This window comes from Cervus elaphus, chromosome 3 (genome assembly GCF_910594005.1).
Source record: "Cervus elaphus chromosome 3, mCerEla1.1, whole genome shotgun sequence".
NCBI lineage: Eukaryota > Metazoa > Chordata > Mammalia > Artiodactyla > Cervidae > Cervus > Cervus elaphus.
In genome coordinates, this window is record NC_057817.1 from 16,759,009 (window position 1) to 16,783,999 (window position 24,991).

Here is a 24,991-nt window from a genome sequence, read left to right on the forward strand (position 1 = left end):
GTCATATTGTTTTTATTTTGTATCAGAGAATGATAAAGTATAAGAATTAAATGTACATAGCCCATAAGTTAACTTGCCTCTCACTCTAAAGTTACATGTGAAAGTAGTGAAAGTTTAGTCACTCAGTTGTGTCCAACTCTTTGAGAACCCATTGACTGTAGCCTGCCAACCTTTCTCTGTCCAGGGGATTCTCCAAGCAAGAATACTGGAGTGGGTAACCATTTCCTTCTCCAGGGAATCTTCCCAAACCAGGGATCAAACCTGGCTCTCCTGCATTGTAGGCAGATTCTTTACCATCTGAGCCACCAGGAATTGAGAGTAAATTATCACAATCTGTATTTCGAAGTTTTACTTGATTTTGTTAATCTTTTAGTGGTTAATTTGTTACAGTTATATTTCATCTCTTTCCTAAAATAAGATTAAAGAAGTAGAAATATGAAAAGAACCAGTAGCTTTTTTAAAGAGTCATAAAACAAAGCAGTTTTAATATACAGTAGGCAAAGAAAAAAAATTAAGTATGTAAAACAATGATAATTCAGCTTTTATACTTTAAGAAAAGTATATTTAAGAAAAGAAAATATTGTCCTATAGGAGTTATATTTCAAGTCATCACCCACAGGAATTTTATAGGAATTAAAAAATAACTATAAGAGTAAAAAAGAAACAAAAGTCACAATATCTTTTTTCTATATTACTCATTAAAAGCATTCAAAATAAATATGCATGTTTTTTCCTTTTGACTGAAAAATATCCCAATAAAACTATTGATGATTTCCATAATCCCTTTCAAACCAACATGGTATTTAAAATTAAAGGCTACAGTAAACTACTAAATCTTACCCGTTAGTCTAAATGAATCAATCAGGTTTTATTCACAGAAATCATTCAAGGTTATAAAATGTAGAAACCAGTAGAAGACAAAATACTGTCTTTGAATGCAGATAATGTTAAACTTTCTTTATAAACCTTTACTAATCAAAAGAAAATTAGGAATAAAAATAGACTTCAATGAATTTTATTCTTTAGTTGATTTATCACGAGAAACAGAACTTCTTTTCAATTGAATACAGTAATGAAAATTAGGTGTATTGTCATAAACTCATTGATCTTCTCTTAACTGGTAAATTAAATCTTCACTAGTAACAACAAAATAAAGATTTTTATTCGAAGCTTGCTTATATATTTCTACTTTATTTTAGCTGTCTTTCAAATTTCTGCAGATACTCATGGGAGGCAAAATAGTGGTTGATGCTCCTGTGTATGTAACTGCATATTAAGAAAACACATTATATTGTATTAGGAAACATAACTTTGCCTGGTGTAATCAAGAAATGGTTTCTGATACATATGTCTATTATATTGCATCTTTTTCATCCTTTTGTGCATTTTAGATACCTATTGATTAAAATTTATTTTATATATATTGTATTTTTTTTTAGATTTTGATGTTTCTTTATTTCATTTTTGCTTTACTTTTATCAGTAGATTTTATTGCTACACATGTGATCTGAATCCAGGAGTAATTAGAGCATGTTTCAAATATGCCATTTTATTTAGTGTGGATTTTAAAGGGAAAATTATTAGAGCAACATAGTATTGTACCATTTAGAAATTCAAATGTTCTATTAGTAGGCAAAGTGGTAAGAAAATAAATACTTTGGTAACATGTCCATAAAGAATTGAGTTTTTGTTTTTTTTTTTTCCTGTCTGTGCAAAACAAATTAGGAAAACAGTCAATGTCTCTTTTCCAGTAACATTTGCTCTCTGCATCAAATTTATGTCTAGATGTTAACTTGGCTTGTATCATCCTCAGGAGATGTGGCTTATTAGTCACTTGGATGGAAGTCTTATGAATCTAGTGATAATTGCTTATTTTTCCCAAAGAACAACTTCCTAATGATTTTTATTCAGCTCTGAAGTATTAAAATGACAAGTTCAGTTCCAGATGAGAGTTTTTAAGTTCTTTCAGCTATTCTAATATGTTTTATAGGATAAATGTCAATTTTTCTGACCTAAGTAGACGTTTAGAAGCAGATCAATTATTTTGATATAAATGTTGCCTACTTCATTGATGCCTCACACAAGTATGAATAACAATTTGAAGCTACTGGATCAATATCAAACATGTTTATTTGTAGTAGGAAGACAAACACAGACAAGCATTTTGTGATACTATAGATCCAGTTATCTTTAATATAATTTAGTTAAAATTTAGTTAATAGTAACTGCTAATACCATGCTTATTTAACTTATATGCAGAGTACATCATGAGAAATGCTGGACTGGATGAAGCACAGCTGGATTCAAGATTGCCAGGAGAAATATCAATAACCTCAGATACGCAGATGACACCACCCTTATGGCAGAAAGCGAAGAACTAAAGAGCCTCTTGATGAAAGTAACAGAGAAGAGTGAAAAAGTTGGCTTAAAACTCAACATTCAGAAAACTAAGATCATAGCATCTGGTCCCATCACTTCATGGCAAATAGATAGGGAAACAGTGGAAACAGTGACAGACTTTATTTTGGGGGGCTCCAAAATCACCAGATGGTGACTGCAGTCATGAAATTAAAAGACGCTTGCTCTTTGGAAGAAAAGTTATGACCAACTTAGACAGCATATTAAAAAGCAGAGACATCACTTTGCCAGCAAAGGTCCATCTAGTCAAGGCTATGGTTTTTTCAGTAGTCATGTATGGGTGTGAGAGTTGGACTATAAAGAAAGCTGAGTGCTGAAGAACTGATGCTTTTGAACTGTGGTGTTGGAGAAGACTCTTGAGAGTCCCTTGGACTGCAAGGAGATCCAACCAGTCCATCCTAAAGGAAATTCATCCTGAATATTCACTGGAAGCACTGATATTGAAGCTGAAACTCCGATACTTTGGCCACCTGATGTGAAGAACTGACTCATTGGAAAAGACCCTGATGCTGGGAAAAATTGAAGGCGGGCAGAGAAGGGGATTACAGAGGATGAGATTGTTGGATGGCATCACTGACCGGATGGACATGAGTTTGAGTAAGCTCTGGGAGTTGGTGATGGGCAGGGAAGCCTGGCATGCTGCAATCCATGGGGCCACAAAAAATCTGACTGGACTGAGCAACTGAATTGAACTGACCTGAAAGAAGAATACTTAGAAAACATTTTGCATGCATGCTCAGTTGCTTCAGCCATGTCTGATTCTTTGCAATCCCATGGACTGTAGCCCACCAGGCTCCCCTGTTCCATGTGATTCTCAGGCAAGAATACTGGAGCGCATTACTATACCCTTCTCCAGGGGATCTTCCCCACCCATAGATCAAACCCGAGTCTCCTGCATTGTAGGCGGTTTCTTTATGACTGAGCCAACAGGGAAGCCCAGAAAACATTTTAATTAGGCTCAATTGTAAGTATAAGTGCTTATGCATTTGGGTGTGTATTCATGTTTACGCATGACTCTCTAAAGCATACCGAAATAATATATTAATAACTAGTCCAACAGGTGAATTTTATGGCAGTAATCAGAATAATTGTTTAAGGATTGGCATTAAATTAGTTTCTACTTTTTGTTTTACTAATAGAATTACCAGTCACCCCTCCTCCTCATCAGCCCCCCGAAACCCAAAAACACTTTCAACTTTTGTAACTGCTCTGTTGATGCTACTTCTTGCTTTGTTTTCCATTTTAGGCACCTTCTAACAACAATTCACCAGGACAGTAAAGAATTTAGCACTTTGTCTTCTCCCTACCCTAATAACCATGGACAACCTTTCTACTTTTTCCTCCTAATTTAATTTTATTTTAATGTAGGCTAAAAACCCCCCCAGATTTTGACCATGTAGATACTGTTCACATCACAGTTACATAATGTTTCTTATCATATGTAACCCACGGTTTTAATTTTTCCTAGCAGTAAACTTGCTTGGACTTCTTATAGCTGTTATTTTTGTTGTTATTATTGCTTATTCATCTGAACCTTCCCCCAGCTGTCTAAATCTTCTCTCAAAATGATCTGACATAGTAGGTATTCTATCAATTTTCTCTTTTTGTAGAAATTTTTCACAGAGATCTCCACTGTGCTCACATTTGGCCTGTTCTGTGTCTGACACACAGGTGTTCTCATTTCCCCTACACTATTATCCTGGGAATGTCCATTTCTTCTTATTTAAACCTCCCATTTCTCTCTCTCTCTCTCTCTTTCTCTCTCTCTGTGTATTTCTTTCTTGGTATGCACTCCTGTTTTTGTGGATGGCATCCTTTAGTAGTTTTCTGAGAAATGATGCATGAAAATTAATGTTTTGAGACCTTGAATGTTTAACAAGGTATTTAATCTAACCTATGCTTACATTTGACCAACATTTTGGAGACAGAATTCTAGACTGAGTAGCAGGGTAGAACAACTTGATGGAGTAGGAAGATCCTGGACTTGCCTTCTTCCATGGACATATTGAGGAAAGAGGCAGATGTCGCCCCTTTCCCCATGAGGGTAAAGCAATTGGAGATTCATTCTCTATTGACTGATATGCCAAGATGAGAATAGCAGAAAGTTAAGGGAGGAGGCTGGGCCCTACCCAAATCACATATCTCTCATTCCTCAAATCAGGAGACTTTCCAGATGATACATATGCAGAAAAGTCTTGTAAGCCAACGGGGGAGCATTGTCAAGTGATGCTCTACCCAGAGGCCTTTGCAGTAGAATTCATCTTGGCTAAGAGATGCATGCACAAACACGGAAGGATCCTGAGATATACCAGATGAACTGTGAACCAGGCAAATCAAAATGACTGACCAAAGGAAAATAAAAAAAAATGCTCCGACATAATTATTTAAACTGCCACGAAGGCGCAACTCAGGGATTCTCCCTCTGAGTCTGTCCATGTGCTTATCCACATGTATTATACTCCTTTTTCTCTTTATAAATATTTACTTGCTTCACTACTTCCTGTCTTTGTGGAAATTCTTTTCTGCAAAGATGAAGGGCCAGGGCCCTTGTCACTGAACACTGGTCTAGTAGCTAGGATTTGGTGCTTTCACCACCATGACTCAGCCTTCATCTCTGGTTGGCAGCCTAAGCCCTGCTCCCACCTGAACTCAATACCAAAATGACAACTTCAATTGGAGAAGCTGTCTCTGAGAATGACCTGAAGACTAGCAGAAAAAATATTCCACAACTAAAGGTTTTTAAAAAGCCACACTGAGATGGATAGGAGGGGCAAGGACAGTCTGGACAGGGCTCACACTCCCAGTGCCGTGACCCACAGGTGGGAAAGACACCACAATCCTGGAGGCCTTCCCTGAGGAGCAAAGGCTCAGATCCCCACTGTGGGCTTCCCAGGCTGGGGGACCCGCACCAGAAAGTTGAGTTCCCCCTACTGTCTGGGTTTAACTAAATTAACCTTTGGCTTTGCTCAACATCTTCATACTTGCACAGCTGGGCCTTCCCTGGATCTTATTCATTAACTATTCTGTTCTTTCCATCACAAACATTTATCACCTGTAGATATATGTTGATATCTTTGCCTTAAAAAAATTGTGCTTTGTAAAAACATCTGAATTTGGTAGAAAATAAGTGCTGTTCAAAAATTCCAATCCCTTCTGGTTTTTGGTGTTTTGAATCTGATAACTTTACTCCCCTTCCTCATCCCGAAAAGTCTGCACAAACTTTCATACTCCTAAAAGTTTACCATGACTAGATTCACTTTTATTATCATCCACTGTAATGAGTACTTAGTGAACTCTTGTAATGTGGGAAATTGTTTTTCAACTTTTGAAAACTGTACTGAGTTATTTTATTGATACTTTTTCCCATCCATTTTATTTCTCTTGTTTTGAAAGTCATTAATTCAGATATTGGAACTCCTAGATGAATACACTCATTTGCTTAATTTTTCTCTTTTAGTTCTCACTTTTTTGTCTCTTTGCTTTGCTTCCTGGGAACTCTTCTCATTTACTTTCTGACATTTTATTGTAGTCCTGTGCTGAACCACACTAGAGCTGAAACAAAAGAAAAAAAAATAATCAACAATACCTATACTGCCTTCATTTTAAAAATTATTTTGTTAATTTGAGATTTAAGCATTAATTTAAAAATATTTTATTAAAATGTACTTTGTTTGGATTATTGACTTGATTGCTGTACCCTTAGCTTCAATACTTAAAGCTTCATTTGATTCACCCTAGTCTCATCTCTGTTTAATGTCAGTTGCCATATATTCTCTCTTAGAGCAAAGTACACCTGGTGCTGGGTAAAGCCTTCTGTGTTTCATGCACTGAGTTATTAATCCAAACCAAGGACTTGATGGCTAGTACAACAGAACTGTGATTAAAAAATCAAACTTTAAAAAATATGAAAACAAAAACTGGAGGAAATTGAGATGATTAATAAAATAGGATTTCACAATAAACAAAAATTCTGACTTAATTAGAAATATATGAAGACATTGCCACAAATAACTGGGTGCTATTTTCAAAACACAGACAATTCAGAGAACTAACAGTTTTTCAGTGTTAATAATCGAATTTTACTTCTATCCTACCCCATCATTTATCCCAACAATCAGAGATATCTTGTGTTTCAAATAACTAAGACTTTGGGGAATTCTTCAGGATCAAGTCAATTATATCATTTCTTGTCTTTCCCCATTGTTAGCTTAGGGTTTATTTTTCTGATGTGTTTGTTATTTACTTCTAACCCAGAGATATCCCAGCTTGCAAAGTATTGTTGCATTGTTCTCAACTCCCAATCTCCCTGACCTAAAAGTCTGTGTCTTGAAATGAAAACAAAATATATATTTTATTATCATTTCACTAGAGTTTGAGGATGGAAAGAAAGCAGAGGTAAGTGTCTAGTCTACCATCTTTATTTAAAATTTCCTTTTTAAACATTTATTGGGTTTATAAAATACTAGTCATTACCAGCACAGAAACAAAATGAAATCAGTCAAAATTTTTACAATGAGGCTTAAGATGTTTAAAACATAATCATTTTCTAGCAGTGTATACACTGTGTATACACTTCTGTGTAGAATCTTCTGTGTATCAGGTACTATACTCTTTATTGAGTATACAATCTTTTGAGAAATATAGACATATCACTGAGCATTATTTTTACTCTGAAATGTGTTATAATGGAGAAAATCTCAAGGTGCTAGAAACCTGAAGGAGGTTTGATTGTAGCTTGGTAGTTCAGGCAAAGCCTAGAAGAGATGGCATCTAAGTCAAATCATTAAATAAAAAATGTAGAACAAAGTAATGAAACATGATAACGAATGGAGAGAGACAGCTTCAGCTAAATACAACACTAATGCACATGAAATTGTGGAAAGATAAGAGAACATGGCAATGAGGGAAGCCTCAAATAGTTCATTCAGGATATTTAAAGCAAGATATGAAAGGCAAGAAAGTCTGAGAATTGTTAAGATATTTCCTCCAAGAGATAAGTCACCAATTCCTAACATTATTAACAAAAGTGAAAAGTGAAAGTGAAGTCGCTCAGTTGTGTCCAACTCTTTGTGACCCCATGGACTATATATAGCCTACCAGGCTCCTCTGTCCATGGGATTTTCCAGGCAAGAATACTGGAGTGGGTTGCCATTATTAACAAGGTCCTAACCAAATTAGAACACTGTACATTAACAGTAGTGCTGTAAAAAAGATTTAAATGGATAAATTTTCTACTTGAGCTGCTCAAGCAGTAGGTTTGGCTTTTAGATTTTTTTAGGAATTAGCAGTAAATATAATTTTTAAAAAGTCGTGGTTTTCAGAAAATAGCATATTTATGCTCAAGTACTACTGCTTCGTCTCTGTTACTTGTTAGAAAGCAAAATGACTAAGGGCTCACATTTCTTATCAACCTTCCTAGGAATTGACTGTCTCACACTGAGCCACCAAGTTGGCTGTGTTTTAGTCGCTAAGTCATGTCTCACTCTTGCGACCCATGGACTGTAGTAGCCTGCCAGTCTCCTCTGTCCATGGGATTCTCCAGGCAAGGATACTGGAGTGGAGTAAAACAAAATGACTAAGGGGTCATAAGGAGCCGCGGCTGCATGGTGCTGGAGCAACTTTGAGGAGATACCTCACATCCAAGGGCAAAGGAGAAGTTCCAGCAAGATGGTGAAAGTGAAAGTGAAGTTGCTCAGTTGTGTCCTACTCTTTGCGACCCTGTGGACTGTAGCCTACGAGGCTCCTCCTTCCATGGGATTCTCCAGGCAAGGATACTGGAGTGGGTTGCCATTTCCTTCTCCAGGGATCTTCCCAACCCAGGTCTCCTGCATTGCAGGCAGATGCTTTACCAGCTGAGCCATCAGCAAAATGCTAGGAGGGGCAAAATCACGTTTAGAGTCAAACCCCACACTCGACAGAGACACTCAGAGGGCTTAAGCAAACCTTGTTTGCACCAGGACCCAGAGAACCCGCAGCGACTGACACAGAAATGTGTTTGATTGTCTCCTGTGGAGGTCCAGGTGAGCAGTAGACTGCCTCAGGGGCAGGGGCTCTGGGTGCAGCAGACCTGGGTATGGCATTAGCCCTCTTGGAGGAGGTCGCCATTAACCCCACCATAGAGCTGCTAGAACTCAAACAGAACTGGGGTAATAGACTCTGGAGGGCAAAAACAGAACCCTGTGCATACCACGACCCAGGAGAAAGGAGCAGTGAGCCCACAAGAGACTGGCCCAGACATGCTTGTGAGTGTCCAGGAGTCTCAGGTGGAGGCTTGGGTTGGGAGTGGCCTGCTACAGGGTTGAGGAAACTGAGTGTAGCAGTGTGTGCATAGGACATTTTGAAGGAGGTCGCCATTATCCTCATTACCTCCACCATAGTTTGGCCCCAGGTAAACAACAGGGGCAGAACACAGCTCCACCCATCAACAGAAAATTGGACTAAAGATTTACTGAGCATGACCCTGCCCATCAGAACAAGACCCAGTTTCCCCCTCAGTCAGTCTCTCCCATCAGGAAGCTTCCATAAGCCTCCTATCCTTCTCCATCAGAGGGCAGACAGACTGTAAACCACTATCACAGAAAACTAACCAATCTGATCACATTGACCACAGCCTTGTCTAACTCACTGAAACTATGAGCCATGCCATGTAGGGCCACCCAAGACGGACAGATCATGGTGGAAAGTTCTGACAAAATGTGGTCCACTGGAGAAGGGAATGGAAAATCACTTCAGTGTTCATGCGTTGAGAACCCCATGAACAGTATGAAAAGGCAAGAAGGTATCACACTGAAAGATGAACTCTCCAGGTCAGTAGGTGTGTAATATACTACTTGAGATCAGTGGAGAAATAACTCCAGAAGGAATGAAGAGATGGAGCCAGAACAAAAACAACACCCATTTGTGGATGTGGCTGCTGATCGAACTAAAGTCCAATGCTGTAAAGAGCAATATGGCATAGGAACCTGGAATGTTAGGTCTATGAATCAAGGCAAATTAGAAGTGGTCAAACAGGAGATGGGAAGAGTGAACGTCAACATTTTAGGATTCAGCGAACTAAAATGGATTGGAATGGGTGAATTTAATTCAGATGACCATTATATCTACCACTGTGGACAAGAATCCCTTAGAAGAAATGGAGCAGCCATCCTAGTCAACAAAAGTGTTTATAATGCAGTGAAGTGAAGTGAAGTTGCTCAGTCGTATCCGACTCTTTGTGACCCCATGGACTGTAGCCTACCAGGCTCCTCCATCCATGGAATTTTCCAGGCAACAGTACTGGAGTGGGTTGCCATTTCCTTCTCCAGGGGATCCTCCTGACCCACAGGTCGGACTCAGGTCTCCCCCACTGCAGGCAGACGCTTTACCGTCTGAGCCGCCAGGGAGGCTAAGTACTATAATGCAGTACTTGGAGGCAATCTCAAAAATGACAGAATGATCTCTGCTTGTTTCCAAGGCAAACCATTCAATAGCATGGTAATCCAAGTCTATGCCCTGACCAGTAAGGCTGAAGAAGCTGAAGTTGAATGGTTCTATGAAGACCTACAAGACCTTTTAGAACTAACAACCAAAAAAACGATGTCCTTTTCATTATAGGGGACTAGAATGCAAAAGTACGAAGTCAAGAAATACCTGGAGTAACAGGTAAATGTGGCCTTGGAGCACAGAATGAAGCAAGCAAATGCAAATAGAGTTTTGCCAAGAGAACACACTGATCATAGCAAACACCCTCTTTCAACAACACAAGAGAAGACTCCACATATGGACATCACCAGATGGTCAGCACCGAAATCAGATTGATTATATTCTTTGCAGCCAAAGATGGAGAAGCTCTATACAGTCAGCAAAAACAAGACCGGGAGCTGGCTGTGACTCAGATCATGAACTCTTTATTGCCAAATTCAGACTTAAATTGAGAAAGTAGGGAAAACCACTAGATCTTTCAGGTATGACCCAAATCAAATTCTTTATGATTATACAATGGAAGTGAGAAATAAAGGACTATATGTGATAGAATGGCTGAAGATCTATGGACAGAGGTTCTTGACATTGTACAGGAGGCAGTGATCAAGACCATCTCCAAGAAAAAGAAATGTAAAAATACAAAATAGTTGTCTGAGAACACCTTAAATATGGCAGAGAAAAGAGGAGAAGTGAAAGGCAAAGGAGAAAAGGAAAGGTATACCCATTTGAAAGCAGAGTTCCAAAGAATAGCAAGGAGAGATAAGAAAGCCTTCCTCGAAATAGAGGAAGTTGAAAAGAAATAGAGGAAAACAATAGAATGGGAAAGACTAGAGATCTCTTCAAGAAAATTAGAGATACCAAGGGAACATTTCATGCAAAGATGGGTTTGATAATGGACAGAAATTGTATGGACCTAAGAGAAGCAGAAGATATCACGACAAGGTGGCAAGCATACACAGAAGAACTGCACAAAAAAGATCATCATGACCCAGATAATCACAATGGAGTGATCATTCACCTAGAGCCAGACATGCTGGAATGTGAAGTCAACTGGGCCTTAGGAACAAAGCTAGTGGAGGCGATGGAATTCCATTGAGTTATTTCAAATCCTAAAAGATGATGCTGTGAAAGAGCTGCATTCAATATATCAGCAAATTTGAAAAACTCAGCAGTGGCCACAGGACTGGAAAAGGTCAGTTTTCATTCCAATCCCAAGGAAAGGCAATGCTAAAGAGTGCTCAAACTATCCCACAATTGCACTCATCTCACATGCTAGTAAAATAATGCTCAAAATTTTCCAAGCCAGGCTTCAGCAATACGTGAACTGTGAACTTCCAGATGTTCAAGCTAGATTTAGAAAAGGCAGAGGAACCAGACGTCAAATTGCCAACATCCGTTGGATCATTGAAAAACCAAGAGAACTCCAGTAAAACATCTACTTCTGCTTTATTGACCATGCCAAAGCCTTTGACTTTGTGGAAAACAACAAACCTAGACCAACCTAGACAGCATATTAAAAAGAAGAGACATTACTTTGCCAACAAATGTCCATCTAGTCGAGCCTATAGTTTCTCCAGTAGTCATGTATGGATGTGAGAGTTAGACTGTGAAGAAATCTGAGCACTGAAGAATTGATGCTTTTGAACTGTGATGTTGGAGAAGACTCTTGAGAGTCCCTTGGATTCCAAGGAGATCCAACCAGTCCATCCTAAAGGAGATCAGTCCTGGGTGTTCATTGGAAGGGCTGATGTTGAAGCTGAAACTCCAATACTTTGGCCACCTGACACAAAGAACTGACTCATTGGAAAAGGCCCTGATGCTGGGAAAAATTGAGGGCAGGAGGATAAGGGGACGACAGAGGATGAGATGGTTGGATGGCATCACTGACTCAGTGGACATAAGTTTGAGTAAGCTCCAGGAGTTGGTGATGGACAGGGAAGCCTGGCATGCTGCCATCCATGGGGTCGGAAAGAGTCAGACAGGACTGAGCAACTGAACTGAACTGAACTAATTGCCACAATCCTAATGCACTGCTTAACTTGGCATTTCAATCTAATTGTTTTCTGCCAAATTTTTTCCCTTTCATGTCTTTGTGTGTGTGTGATTAATTCCTTACCTACCCTATTAAAATAACATAATGGAGATTTTGACATATACTTTTTAAATTAAAGGGCAGGGGAGTCATGGTCTAAGGTACAAAAGGTAAGAATAATCACATTGGGAATAAACATTCAAGAGCAAGGACATAGGCTAAATAGCTCTTTTTTCTTCTATGTATATAATCAGAGAAGTATCTCTATTCACCTAGAAGAATGTTTTGGTGTTTAACATGAATGATGTTTATCCTGGCTATTCTCTTCTCACTTTTCCATTATACATGTAAGCACTTACTGTTTTACTCTTGAGAATATTTTGCTCTGAGTCAATGACACCCGAATTGAAATAACTTTTTTTTTCTCCCCAAGCTAGAAGGAAACATGAAGATAGAGCTTTTTCCTTTATGAATTATGATCATTCTTATAACTAAAAAGATGACAGATTTGAAGATTTAGGAACTTGTTTAAAGATAGTATTACATTGATATTTTACATTTTCCTATTATCAGTAAATATTTGAAACCTTTATTTCTTTCTTTCAGTTTTGAAATCTCCACAAGGACCTTATACCAATAGTTTGTAGAACAAAGAACATTGATACTCTAAACCTTAACAATATTTGCATTTGAAACTAGATTTTGCTTTCTCACAGAATTAATTTTTCAATGTGTAAAGTGAAACAGTGACCAATAATGTCCCTATTAGTTGCAGATTTCAACACACAGCTTTCAATTATTCACTCATGCTTAAAGTCTCTCATTTAAATATTATAAGCATATTCTGACTTAATTTTTATCTTGTAATCTTTCAAATGCCTTTCTACATAAAATAATGTCTGGGTGGTGTTTTTAATTCAGTTACTGTGGATGAGTATTAAAACATTACTGAATCACATTGGAAAATTTTTAAATAAATATTTTAATTTATAATTAGTAATTATTATAATACTATAATTACTATAAGAATTTTTTTTTCAGTTAATGCTTTGATTATTTAGTATTCACTGTGGGAAATAAAGTCCACCAGCTGAAACCCAAAGAATGGACTTCAAGATGAAGTGAAGCAGGAATCAAGGCTTTAATGACCATCTTGCAGGATCAGTGTTTGGTGGGCAGGCACACCGTGTCACTCAATAAGTAATTTTTACCCTAGTACCCCCAGTTTCTCACTGGCTCAGTACTGTGGGGTGAACAATCTTCCCCGATGTCACCTAGGTTTATTCTCTCTCTCTTTATGGGCTGGCTCCGCCTTGACATCTTGTTTCCTCCTTTCCTGAGCACCTATCCCCATTCATATGTTTTGAATTCACCAATAGAATGAGCCCATGTGAAAATTCTAGGCATCCCATCCTCCCTTTGTTTGCCAGAACTTTCCAGTTTTGTAATCCTTACTGTTACTACATTAGTAAGGTGTGAGGCAAGTGTGGCTGGAAGTAATTTTTCCACTCAAAGCCAGCCACGCTTGAAAATGGACCACTTTAAGTTTGTTTTTTTTTTTTTAATTTCCTACCTGTACTTAACGAGATAAAAAATTATAGACAAAGTAGACATCAAAACAGAGTATTCTCAGACACCAAAGAAATATTTTCTAGTGATAAAAGGGGTCAATTCATTTAGAAGACATAACAAACCCAATTATATATGTACTTAATAGCAAAATTTTGAAATGCATGAGACAAAAATTGACAGGATTGAAGAAAGAATCTACACTTCTGCATGGAGATTTTAACACTGTTTTGATAATTGAAAGCAAGATAAAAAAAATCAACCTATTAAATTATCAGCTTATATTAACTAATTGACATTTAAAGCACTATTTCCCAAACTGTGAGATATATATTCTTTTTAGTACATAGAGCATCCATTCACCATATAGTGGCCTATAAAACAACTCCCAATAAACTTCAAATAATTAAATAGTGTACAGTATACTATTTTATCACAAAGCTATTCATTAGGAACCAACAAAAAAGTCTCCAAATAATTAGAATTTAAAGATTAAACTTGTAAATAATCCATGGTTCAAAGAAGAAAACAAAGAATTTGGATGTCACTTCAAACTGTACACTGATGAAAGCAGACCATGCCAAAAATCATGTAACAGTTGAGGCAGCACATGGAGAAAATATGGTAAGTTTAAATTGGTGAAGTACAAAAATAATAATCTAATCTCCTACATTTAGAAGATGGAAGACAAAAACCTATTTAAAATTCAAAGAGATTAAAAGAAAGGAAAATTAATGTCAATGAATTTGAAAATAAAAATATTTAAAATCAGCAAAGTTAAAGAAATTTGAAAAGATTAATAAAATTTTTATATCATTACCCATATTTGTGGAAAATGAAGAAGGGTAAATTCAAAATACCAATATTAAGAATGAGGCAAACAATACTACAAATCAACCAACAATAAAATTTTATAATATTTCAAAATAATATTTTATGAATAATTGTATATAAATAGATGCAATAATTTAGAAAAAATAGGCAAATTTTCTGAAAGACATAAATTGCCATAACTGACATAAAGTAATAAAGATAAACTGAATATCCCTTTATCTATTGAGGAAATTTGGAGTAGGAAATGGCAACCCACTCTAGGATTCTTGCCTGGAGAATCCCATGGACAGAGAAGCCTGTTGGGCTACAATCCTTGGGGTCGCAAAGAGTCAGCCATAACTGAGCCACTGAACACACAAACACATTGAGGAAATTACATTTCAAAACTTTTCCATAAAGAAAATTCTAGGCTATTTAAAGAGCTATTTTAATAGCTATTCCAGTATTTAAGTAGCTATTCCAGTGAATTTTATCAATTACTTGAAGAAGAAATAGGACAGAAACTTAGGAAATAGAGGAAAAGAAATCCTTTCAAAGCTTATTTTATGTTTTGACACCAAAAGATATAAAGACTCAAAAGAAATTAATAGTCCAGTATTTCTCATAAACATAAACACAAAATTTTTAAAGACAAGTACTAGCAAATCATATCCAGTCATATATATGAAGGAGGCTGAAGGATATGAAGCATGATAATCAATTGGGATATATTCCAGGAATGCAAGACTGGTTTAGCATTCAGAAATTAATCAGTGCAACTTGCCATATATATAACATAGAGAAGACAACTAAGATCATCCAAAAAGGTGCAGAAAAAAATTTCAAATTCAGCACTCATCCATGATAAAGCCTTTTAAAATCCTAGAAGGAGAGCAGAACTCTCTCAATTTCATCAAGAATATATATGCTGCTGGGAAAGACTGAGGGCAGCACAAGAAGCGGGTGACAGGAAGAGATGGTTGGATGGCATCATGGACTCAATGAACATGAGTTTGAGTAAACTCCAGGAGACAGCGAAAGACAGGAAGGCCTGGCGTGTTGCAGTCCATGGGGTTGCAAAGAGCTGGACCCGACTTAGTGACCAAACAACAAGAAAGAGAGTAGAATTCTCTCAATCCCATTAAGAATATATGTGAAAACTAAAATCATATTTTTAGTGTTTCTCTTCTACCATTTAGAATGTTACTAAAGAATTAGGTTTCATAATTTCTGCTTAATGTTGTAATGGAAGTCCTAGCTAGTTAAACTGGACAAAGAAATAAAAATACAAAGGTTGGCATGAAAAACTTAATATCAGATAATATGCCTGTTTACAGAGAAGCCTCCAGAATCTACTTAGAGTATGTACTTGGAGTAATAAGTAAATTTAGCAAGCTCACAGGATACAGATTGGTATAAAAAAAATGATTGCATGTATTTCTATATACTAGCAATGAGAAATAAACTTTTTAAAATGTTTCCATTAATGATAGTATCAACATATATCAAGCACGAATAAATCTAAAAAATATGTTTAGGATCTCTCTTATGAAAAGTAGGAACTGCCTCAGAGAGAAATAAAATAAGACCTAAATAAAGGGAGGGCGATGCTATCTTTATAAATGAGAATACGCAATATTTTTAAGATGCCAGATTTTCTGATTTGTTAGCTTTAATACAATTTCAGTCAAATATCAAGAGAATATTAACTAATTCTAAGATGAAATGGAAAAGAATCTGGAATACTCATAATAATCTTGAAAATGAAAACATTTGGTAGAGGTACACTAAGGTTTCAAAACTTGCTCTTAATCTGCAGTAATAGATGTGTCCATAGCATATTTTAAGAATTTAATAATACTCAAAAAGATCAATAGAACAATAAAATCTCAGTTATTTTCAATTAATTTTGGAATGAGGCCTGAGCAAATTCAATGAGGAAGAAAAGTATTTATGAAATGATGCTGGAATTAACAGGATATTTGTATTTAAAAATTATTGCTGATCTCTACTTTTTCAATACAAAAGTTATTTAGTTGGTTCATAGGACTAAACATAAAGCCAGCAGTAAAAAAAATTTTAGAAGAAAAGAAAAGAATAACGTGATCTTGAAATATGCCAAGATTCTTAAATAGTTCAAAAATAACAAAAAAAAAAAGGTTGCATTAACTTTCCTACTGTAAATGCTTTTAGAAAATGATACTGTAAATCTATATTGAAGCAACATAGAATCATGGAAAGATCATGGCCTTGAAATAAGGATTACCTAGTTGAACAACTTTGGAAAATACTGAGTTAAACACAAACAAATTTACTAGTGTAGGAATTTGTCATAGCTTTAATAGGCTACTGTGAATTTTCCATTTCTAAAAAAGGTACTTGATACAATATTTGCTAAATTTACTTGAAATTCAGTTCAATTCAGTTCCGTTCAGTTGCTCAGTCATGTCCGACTCTTTGCAACTCCATGAATTGCAATAGGACAGGCCTCCCTGTTCATCATCAATTCCCGGAGTATACTCAAACTCATGCCCATTGAGTTGGTGATGCCATCCAGCCATCTCATCCTCTGTCGTCCCCTTCCCCCCCTGACCCCAATCCCTCCCAGCATCAGGGGCTTTTCCAATGAGTCGACTCTTTGCATGAGGTGGCCAAAGTACTGGAGTTTCAGCCTCAGCATCAATCCTTCCAATGAACACCCAGGACTGATCTCCTTTAGGATGGACTGGTTGGATCTCCTTGCAGTCCAAGGGACTCTCAAGAGTCTTCTCCAACACCACAGTTCAAAAGCATCCATTTTTCAGTGCATAGCTTTCTTCACAGTTCAACTCTCACATCCATACATGACCACTGGAAAAACCATAGCTTTGACTAGACGGACCTTTGTTGGCAAAGTAATGTCTCTGCATTTTAATATGCTATCTAGGTTGGTCAAAACTTTCCTTCCAAGGAGCAAGCGTCTTTTAATTTCATGGCTGCAATCACCATCTGCAGTGATTTTGGAGCCCAAAAAAATAAAGTCTGACACTGTTTCCACTGTCTCCCCATCTATTTCCCATGAGGTGATGGGACCAGATGCCATGACCTTAGTTTTCTGAATGTTGAGCTTTAAGCCAACTTTTTCACTCTCCTCCTTCACTTTCATCAGGAGGCTTTTTAGCTCCTCTTCACTTTCTGCCATATGGGTGGTGTCATCTGCACATCTGAGGTTTTTTATATTTCTCCTGGCAATCTTGACTCCAGCTTGTGCTTCTTCCAGCCCAGCGTTTCTCATGATGTACTCTGCATATAAGTTAAATAAGCAGGGTGACAATATAGAGCCTTGACATACTCCTTTTCCTATTTGGAACCAGTCTGTTGGTCCATGTCCAGTTTGAACTGTTGCTTCCTGATCTGCATACAGGTTTCTCAAGAGGCAGGTCAGATGGTCTGGTATGCCCACCTCTTTTAGAATTTTCCACAGTTTATTGTGATCCACACAATCAAAGGCCTTGGCATAGTCAATAAGCAGAAATAGATGTTTTTCTGAAACTCTCTTGCTTTTTCAATGATCCAGCGGATGTTGGCAATTTGATCTCTGGTTCCTCTGCCTTTTCTAAAACCAGCCTGAACATCTGGAAGTTCACATTTCATGTACTTTTGAAGCCTGGCTTGGAGAATTTTGAGCATTACTTTACTAGTATGTGAGATGAGTGCAATTGTATGGTATTTTGAGCATTTTTGTCATTGCCTTTCTTTGGGATTGGAATGAAAACTGACCTTTTCCAGTCCTGTGGCCACTGCTGAGTTTTCCAAATTTGCTGGCATATTGAGTGCAGCACTTTCACAGCATCATCTTTCAAGATTTGAAATAGTTCAACTGGAATTCCATCATCTCCACTAGCTTTGTTCATAGTGACGCTTTCTAAGGCTCACTTGACTTCACATTCCAGGATGTCTGGCTCTAGGTGAGTGATCACACCATCGTGATTATCTGGGTCGTGAAAATCTTTTCTGTACAGTTCTTCTGTGTATTCTTGCCACCTCTTCTTAATATCTTCTGATTCTGTTAGGTCCATGGCATTAACCCATCTTGGCATGAAATGTTCCCTTGGTTTCTCTAATTTTCTTGAAGAGATCTCTAGTCTTTCCATTCTGTTGTTTTCCTCTTTGCATTGTTCACTGAGTAAGGCTTTCTTATCTCCTTGCTATTCTTTGGAATCCTGTATTGAAATGGGAATATCTTTCCTTTTCTCCTTTACTTTTCACTTCTGTTCCTTTCACAGCTATTTGTAAGGCCTCCTCAGACAGCCATTTTGCTTTTTCGCATTTCTTTTCCATGGGGATGGTCTTAATCCCTGTCTCCTTTACAATGTCATGAACCTCCGTCCATAGTTCATCAGGCACTCTGTCTATCAGATCTAGTCCCTTACATCTATTTCTCACTTCCACTGTATAATCATAAGGCATTTGATTTAGGTCATACCTGAATGGTCTAGTGGTTTTCCCTACTTTCTTCAATTTCAGTCTGAATTTGGCAATAAGGAGTTCATGATCTGAGTCACAGTCAGCTCCCGGTCTTGTTTTTGCTGACTGTGTAGAGCTTCTCCATCTTTGGCTGCAAAGAATATAATCAATCTGATTTCAGTGTTGACCATCTGGTGATGTCCATGTGTAGAGTCTTTTCTTGTGTTGTTGGAAGAGGGTGTTTGCTATGACCAGTGCGTTCTCTTGGCAAAACTCTATTAGCCTTTGCCCTGCTTTATTCTGTACTCCAAGGCCAAATTTGCCTGTTACTCCAGGTGTTTCTTGACTTCCTACTTTTGCATTCCAGTCCCCTATAATGAAAAGGACATCCTTTTTGGGTGTTAGTTCTAAAAAGTCTTGTAGGTCTTCACAGAACCATTCAACTTCAGCTTCTATAGCATTACTGGTTGGGGCATAGGCTTTGATTACTGTGATATTGAATGGTTTGCCTTAGAAACGAACAGAGATCATTCTGTCATTTTTGAGATTGCATCCAAGTACTGCATTTCAGACTCTTTTGTTGACCATGATGGCTACTCCATTTCTTCTAAGGGATTCCTGCCCACAGTAGTAGATATAATGGTCATCTGAGTTAAATTCACCCACTCCAGTCCATCTCAGTTCACTGATTCCTAGAATGTCGACATTCACTCTTGCCATCTCCTGTTCGACCACTTCCAATTTGCCTTGATTCATGCACCTAACATTCCAGGTTCCTATGCAATAATGCTCTTTACAGCATTGGACCTTGCTTCTCTCACCAGTCACATCCAGAACTGGGTACTGGTTTTGCTTTGGCTCCATCCCTTCATTCTTTTTGGACTTATTTCTCCACTGATCTCCAATAGCATATTGGGCACCTACCGACCTGGGGAGTTCCTCTTTCAGTATCCTATCATTTTGCCTTCTCATACTGTTCATGGGGTTCTCAAGGCAAGAATACTGTAGTGGTTTGCCATTCCCTTCTCCAGTGGACCACATTCTATCAGACCTCTCCGCCATGACTGATATTTGAAATTATCAATCACAAAAAAAGAAAATAACCACAAAATTCCTATTTATATCTTGCATTGTATGTGCTATAAAGAATACATTTAGGGAAGTAATCAGTTACAGATATCTTGGTTTTTTATTCATCAAGGTCTAATTGAAGACTTTGACTTTTGCACAAATGAATATATTTATAAACAGAAAGTAGAGTCACAGATGTAGAAAATATACTTATGGTTACCAAGGCATAAGGGTGGGAGGGAGAAATTGGGAGATTGGGATTAACTGACATAAACACACTACTATGTATAAAACTGATAACTAATAAGGACCTAGTGTATAGCACAGGGAACTCTACTTCATACTCTGTAATGGCCTATATAGGAAAAGAATCTTAAAAAAGAATGACTATATTTATATGTATAATCGATTCACTTGCTATATGCCTGAAACTAACACAACATTGTAAATCAACTATTCTCCAATAAAAACTAAAATAAATACACAATTGGAGTGTAAAAAGACATTTGATTTCTCTTCTTTTCTCATTAATTTTTTACAAGTTATCATTCTTATGAGTTTTCCCCCAAGTGTTTCTCTGAAAGATATGCCCTTCATTTGTTTGTTGTTGTTTAATCACTAAGTTTTCTTCGACTCTTCTGTGACTTCACGGGCTGCAGCACGCCAACTCCTCTGTCCACGGGATTTCCCAGGCAAGAATACTGAAGTAGGTTGCCATTTCCTTCTCCAGGGAATCTTCCTGACCAAAGGACTGAACCTGCATCTCTGGCATTGCAGGCAGATTGTTTACTACTGAGCCACCAGGGAAGCCCTTCATTACTGCTATTTTATTTCATGTTTCCTTGCTTTACGAATTTATTGAGTATTTGTTAAAGTCATTAATAGTTTCTATACATGACACTAACTTCTCTTCTAATGTATTTTGTCAAATAAAGCCAGATTAAGTGGTATACATTCATCTATGCACACATGCAGACAGACAAACACCCCTGTGTGTGTTGGGACATACATGTAAATGTATGCATGTATACAAATGTATAGCACACAAAAAAGGGAGATCTTACATTACCTAATGCCAATTTTTTCTGTGTAAACTATCATTCAAAATAATCACATTCTTATTTTTTATATGTTTCTAAGATAATAAGAGATTGAACATGATCCAGGGACATAACTATATGCCAACAAAATCCTAATCTCTTAAACTAACGTTTAATCTTCCACAATCTTGTCCTAATCTATTTTCAGATATAACTTCCATCCATAACATCTACCAAACACCTTAACATATCCTCTTACATTTAGTTGACATACCTGTTGAAACGAGCAACTAATTCCCACAAAACACCTTCTTCATGCTGTTCCCTGCGCCAAGAATTCCTTCAGCTTTCTTCGAAGATTCGTGTCAAATTAACCTCTGCAATATGCTGCTGTTCTTTCCCTCAGCTGAAAATGAACTCTAATTCTGCTGAATATTGTTAACATTTTCAACTTCTGTTCTACTATATTTTAAAAAGTATATATGGAATTTTCTGACTATACATATTGATTTCATGAGGTGAGAGTTAACCACTCACAATAATAAATCTCCTAGACCTGTGCACACCTAGACAATTCTCAATAAGTGCTTGTAAAATAAATGGACATTTCTAAAAATCATAGATATTTTTGCTTCTCTTTAAACTATTTTAAAAATAGCCACAGGAAAATCTGTAATTATTCTAAGACAATATTAGCTATGGATTCCATGGCACTTAACATCTAATAGGCTTTTGTAGGCTTCAGTTGTGTTGTGCAGAAGGTACTGAGTCAAGCTTGCCAACTTCTCTATTTGTATAGATATGCATCTGCAATTATTTTGTTAAGTAAACCAGTTATTATATAACTTTTTTACTCTGTATATAATATATACATTATATTTCTTATATTCTTATTTATGGAAATATTTGGTTTTATGATATGATTTTATTCACTCAACAAATTTTATTGACTGTTTATTATATTCAAGGCACTATCCTAGCCACTTGAAATTATGCTTAGTTTTGTAGAACGGATACAAACAGGTATATAATATTCTCTTGCTCTCAATCTATATAGCATATTTTCTATATAATTTATATTTATAAAATATAGGGGAAATACTTAAATATTATGGCAAATGTTATGAGATCAAAGAAGCCTACAAGAGATTAAGACTAATGACTATTAGAAAACACTTTTTTGAAGAGATGCATTAAAGCTCTGTAAGCAGAGTCTAAAATATGGGGAGTTACCACATAAAGAATAGACAAAAAGTATGGCCCTTATTGAGAAGATAAGAAATAACAAATGTTGGAGAGTATGTAGAAAATAGGAATCTTCATATACTGTAGATGGGACTGTAAAATAGTGAAGTCATTATGGAAAATAGTTATGGAGACAAAAAATTCCTCAAAAAATTAAGAATAAAACTATAATATGATGCAGCTATTCCACTTCTGAGTAACAAGAAAATACTAATTCAAAATACTAAGTAATTCAAAATACTAATTCAAAATACTGAGTAACAAAAAAAATACTAATTCAAAAAGATATACATACCCCTATGCTCACTGCACCATTATTTAAAATAGCTAAAATGTGGAAACAACATAAGTGTCCATAAGTAAAAGAGCGGATAAAGAAGCTGTGGTATATTTATGTAAGAGAATACTACTCAGCCATAAAAAGAATGAAATTCTGCCACTTGCCACAACATAGATGAACCTTAAAGGAATAATGCTAAGTGAAATAAGACAAAAAAAATACAAATATCTTGTGATTTTACTTATAAGTCAAATCTAAAAATAAATAAATAAACATATGGATACAGAGATAAGATTAGTAATTATCTAAGGGCAAGGAAGTTGAGAGTAGGCAAAAGAAGCAAAACAGGCTCAATTGAGTGGAGTTGGATTGTAATGAGACTTCTGGTGGTGATTTCTCTGTAGTGTATAGAGACATTAAATTATAACACTGTACACCTGAAATATATCATTAAAAAATTAATTACAGAAACAGGACAGAGGAAAAACTGACGATAGATACAGAACAGTGTTTAAAAGTACCATTATAATCTAAGCAGCAAAATGCTTGTTAGATCCTTTAAATGTCTCTAACAAAATGGTTCATTTTAATTACTCTGAAAATAATGTGAATTTAGTCTGTATTTTATAAAGATTTTTCTTAAAAGAAATTAAGAAAATATTTCATATAGAGGCATATAATAGATTTTAATAAGGATATGGGAAATTAAAAGTTTACACATTGTTTTATTGTCTATAGACAAAAAGTACAGAATGGAGAGAAGGGGACAGGAATATGCCTAACCATGTATACTTTGTTTATAGTATAATAGCATTTTTTCCCCTTAGTTTCATGAACTACTTTTCTTTCTCCCCCTCCCCCAACAAAATGCTTAGTAGACTGTTTTGAAATCTTAAAATAATATTTTTAAATACATTTATTTCACACTCCTGTTTATTAGGAGGCCTTACAAGATTTTAAGGTCACAGCTGAATTTGAGGATTGTGAAGTTTGAAGAACATTTTATCTGAATTACGCATAAAAGACCTATTGGTTCCTATAGTAATAGCTTAATTATGCTTAACTCAGTAATAAGAAAATTCCAGTTTTCTTATTAAATGTTCCACATGTTTACAACTAGGACAAAATCAAAAGACTTACACCATATAAAAGTAGCATAAAGTCATCATTTTCATTCAATTGCAAGAGCTTTCATTTTGCGACTTCATGAAATGACCGTGTTTTTTTTAAATTGTGATACAGAAGAAATAATTTTAAATTAAAAATATAAGGAAAATCTATCAGTTTATATTGCCAATTTATGCACTGTTAAGACTGTTGTCATGCATGCAAAAAACACTTTAGAAAGATTTCACAGTTTGCTTTCATTTAACTACTTCTTTGCCATTTATTGACTTAATCTTACACAAAATGGAGAACAGTTAAAAATCCAAGGGAAGATATTAGGTTTTAGTTTTATGTACCTGATCATGGAAATAATAAAATGAAGAATGGGGTTTTTTGGTTTTGTTTTTGCATTTGTTAAGTATCTGACATCCAGAAAAAAATAAAAAAAAAACTGCATAAATGTTTCTCAGCCCAATGTTAACACATAAATAAGCATCTCTTTCTTTTATATTCCTTTCAAATTTGAAACGTTTGTCTCTATCTGTCTCATTTTCCAAGTTATGCCATTTTCTTTCAAAATATATAGAGTAATAAGGTAGAATTGCCACAGTGGAAAACTACATTTTGAATGGGAAAACTCTTTGTTCCCTAACGTTTTTCTTTCATGAGACCTGTTTCAAATCAACTGTGCATTTTTTTTTAAACTATACAGTAAAGCACTTAAGTACACATCCCTGTGTTTCACTAAATAAAGGAGCCATGGAAATACATTTATCAAGAGTTAGGCCATTATAAGGAAACATAGCTGTACTCAATTATCAGAATAAATGACTGTGCTAACAGCAGAAAGGCTGATTAAGTTTTTGTTACAAACACTTGCATATTAATAGATAAATTTTTGTCAATCTCTTTGATGTTGAAACTTTGCAAGAGATCATCTAACATATGTTCACACTACCAGTCTTCTAACAGATAAAAATTCAGTAGTCAGAGGTTGTATGAATCAAGTATGCGCCATCTCATAGCACAGGTCTGACGACCCCTGAATGTGACCTGCTCCGGGAGGAAACCAATTTAATGATTCATCGCACACAGAGCAGTGTGTATGAATCACAAAACCTCCAGATAAATTAGTGACAGGTACATCTGAATAGGATTCCTTCTAAGTAGCTTATCTGCAGCCAGGCAAGCTTGTTTCACCCTCACTTCCAAAGATAAAGCCACATGGCATGTTGTCTTGGCAGATTCTCACAAAGCAAACAGCCCCCATCGTCCATTATTGGCGGAAAAATTCCCTTATTATTTCAGGTACTGTACACTGTGACAGCAAATGGGATAAACTGAAAACTACCTGCAAGCAGAAAAATTCATCAGTTGATCCCAGGCCTTATGTCTTCTCTAACTTTCATAAGCTCTGTGCCTCTACTCTTTACTTTTATTTTTGACGGTTCTGATACCCTAGAGTTGTAGCCATGGCAAAGTGCAAGAAAAAACAGCAGGTTATCAAAG

The 24,991-nt window shown here is 36.3% G+C and overlaps 1 protein-coding gene across 5 annotated transcripts in view; it reads right to left on the reverse strand.

Moving 5' to 3' along the window:
* The window catches only part of MGAT4C (MGAT4 family member C), a 769,379-nt gene that overhangs the window by 331,919 nt on the left and 412,469 nt on the right, over positions 1-24,991 (reverse strand). The window lies entirely within an intron of this gene.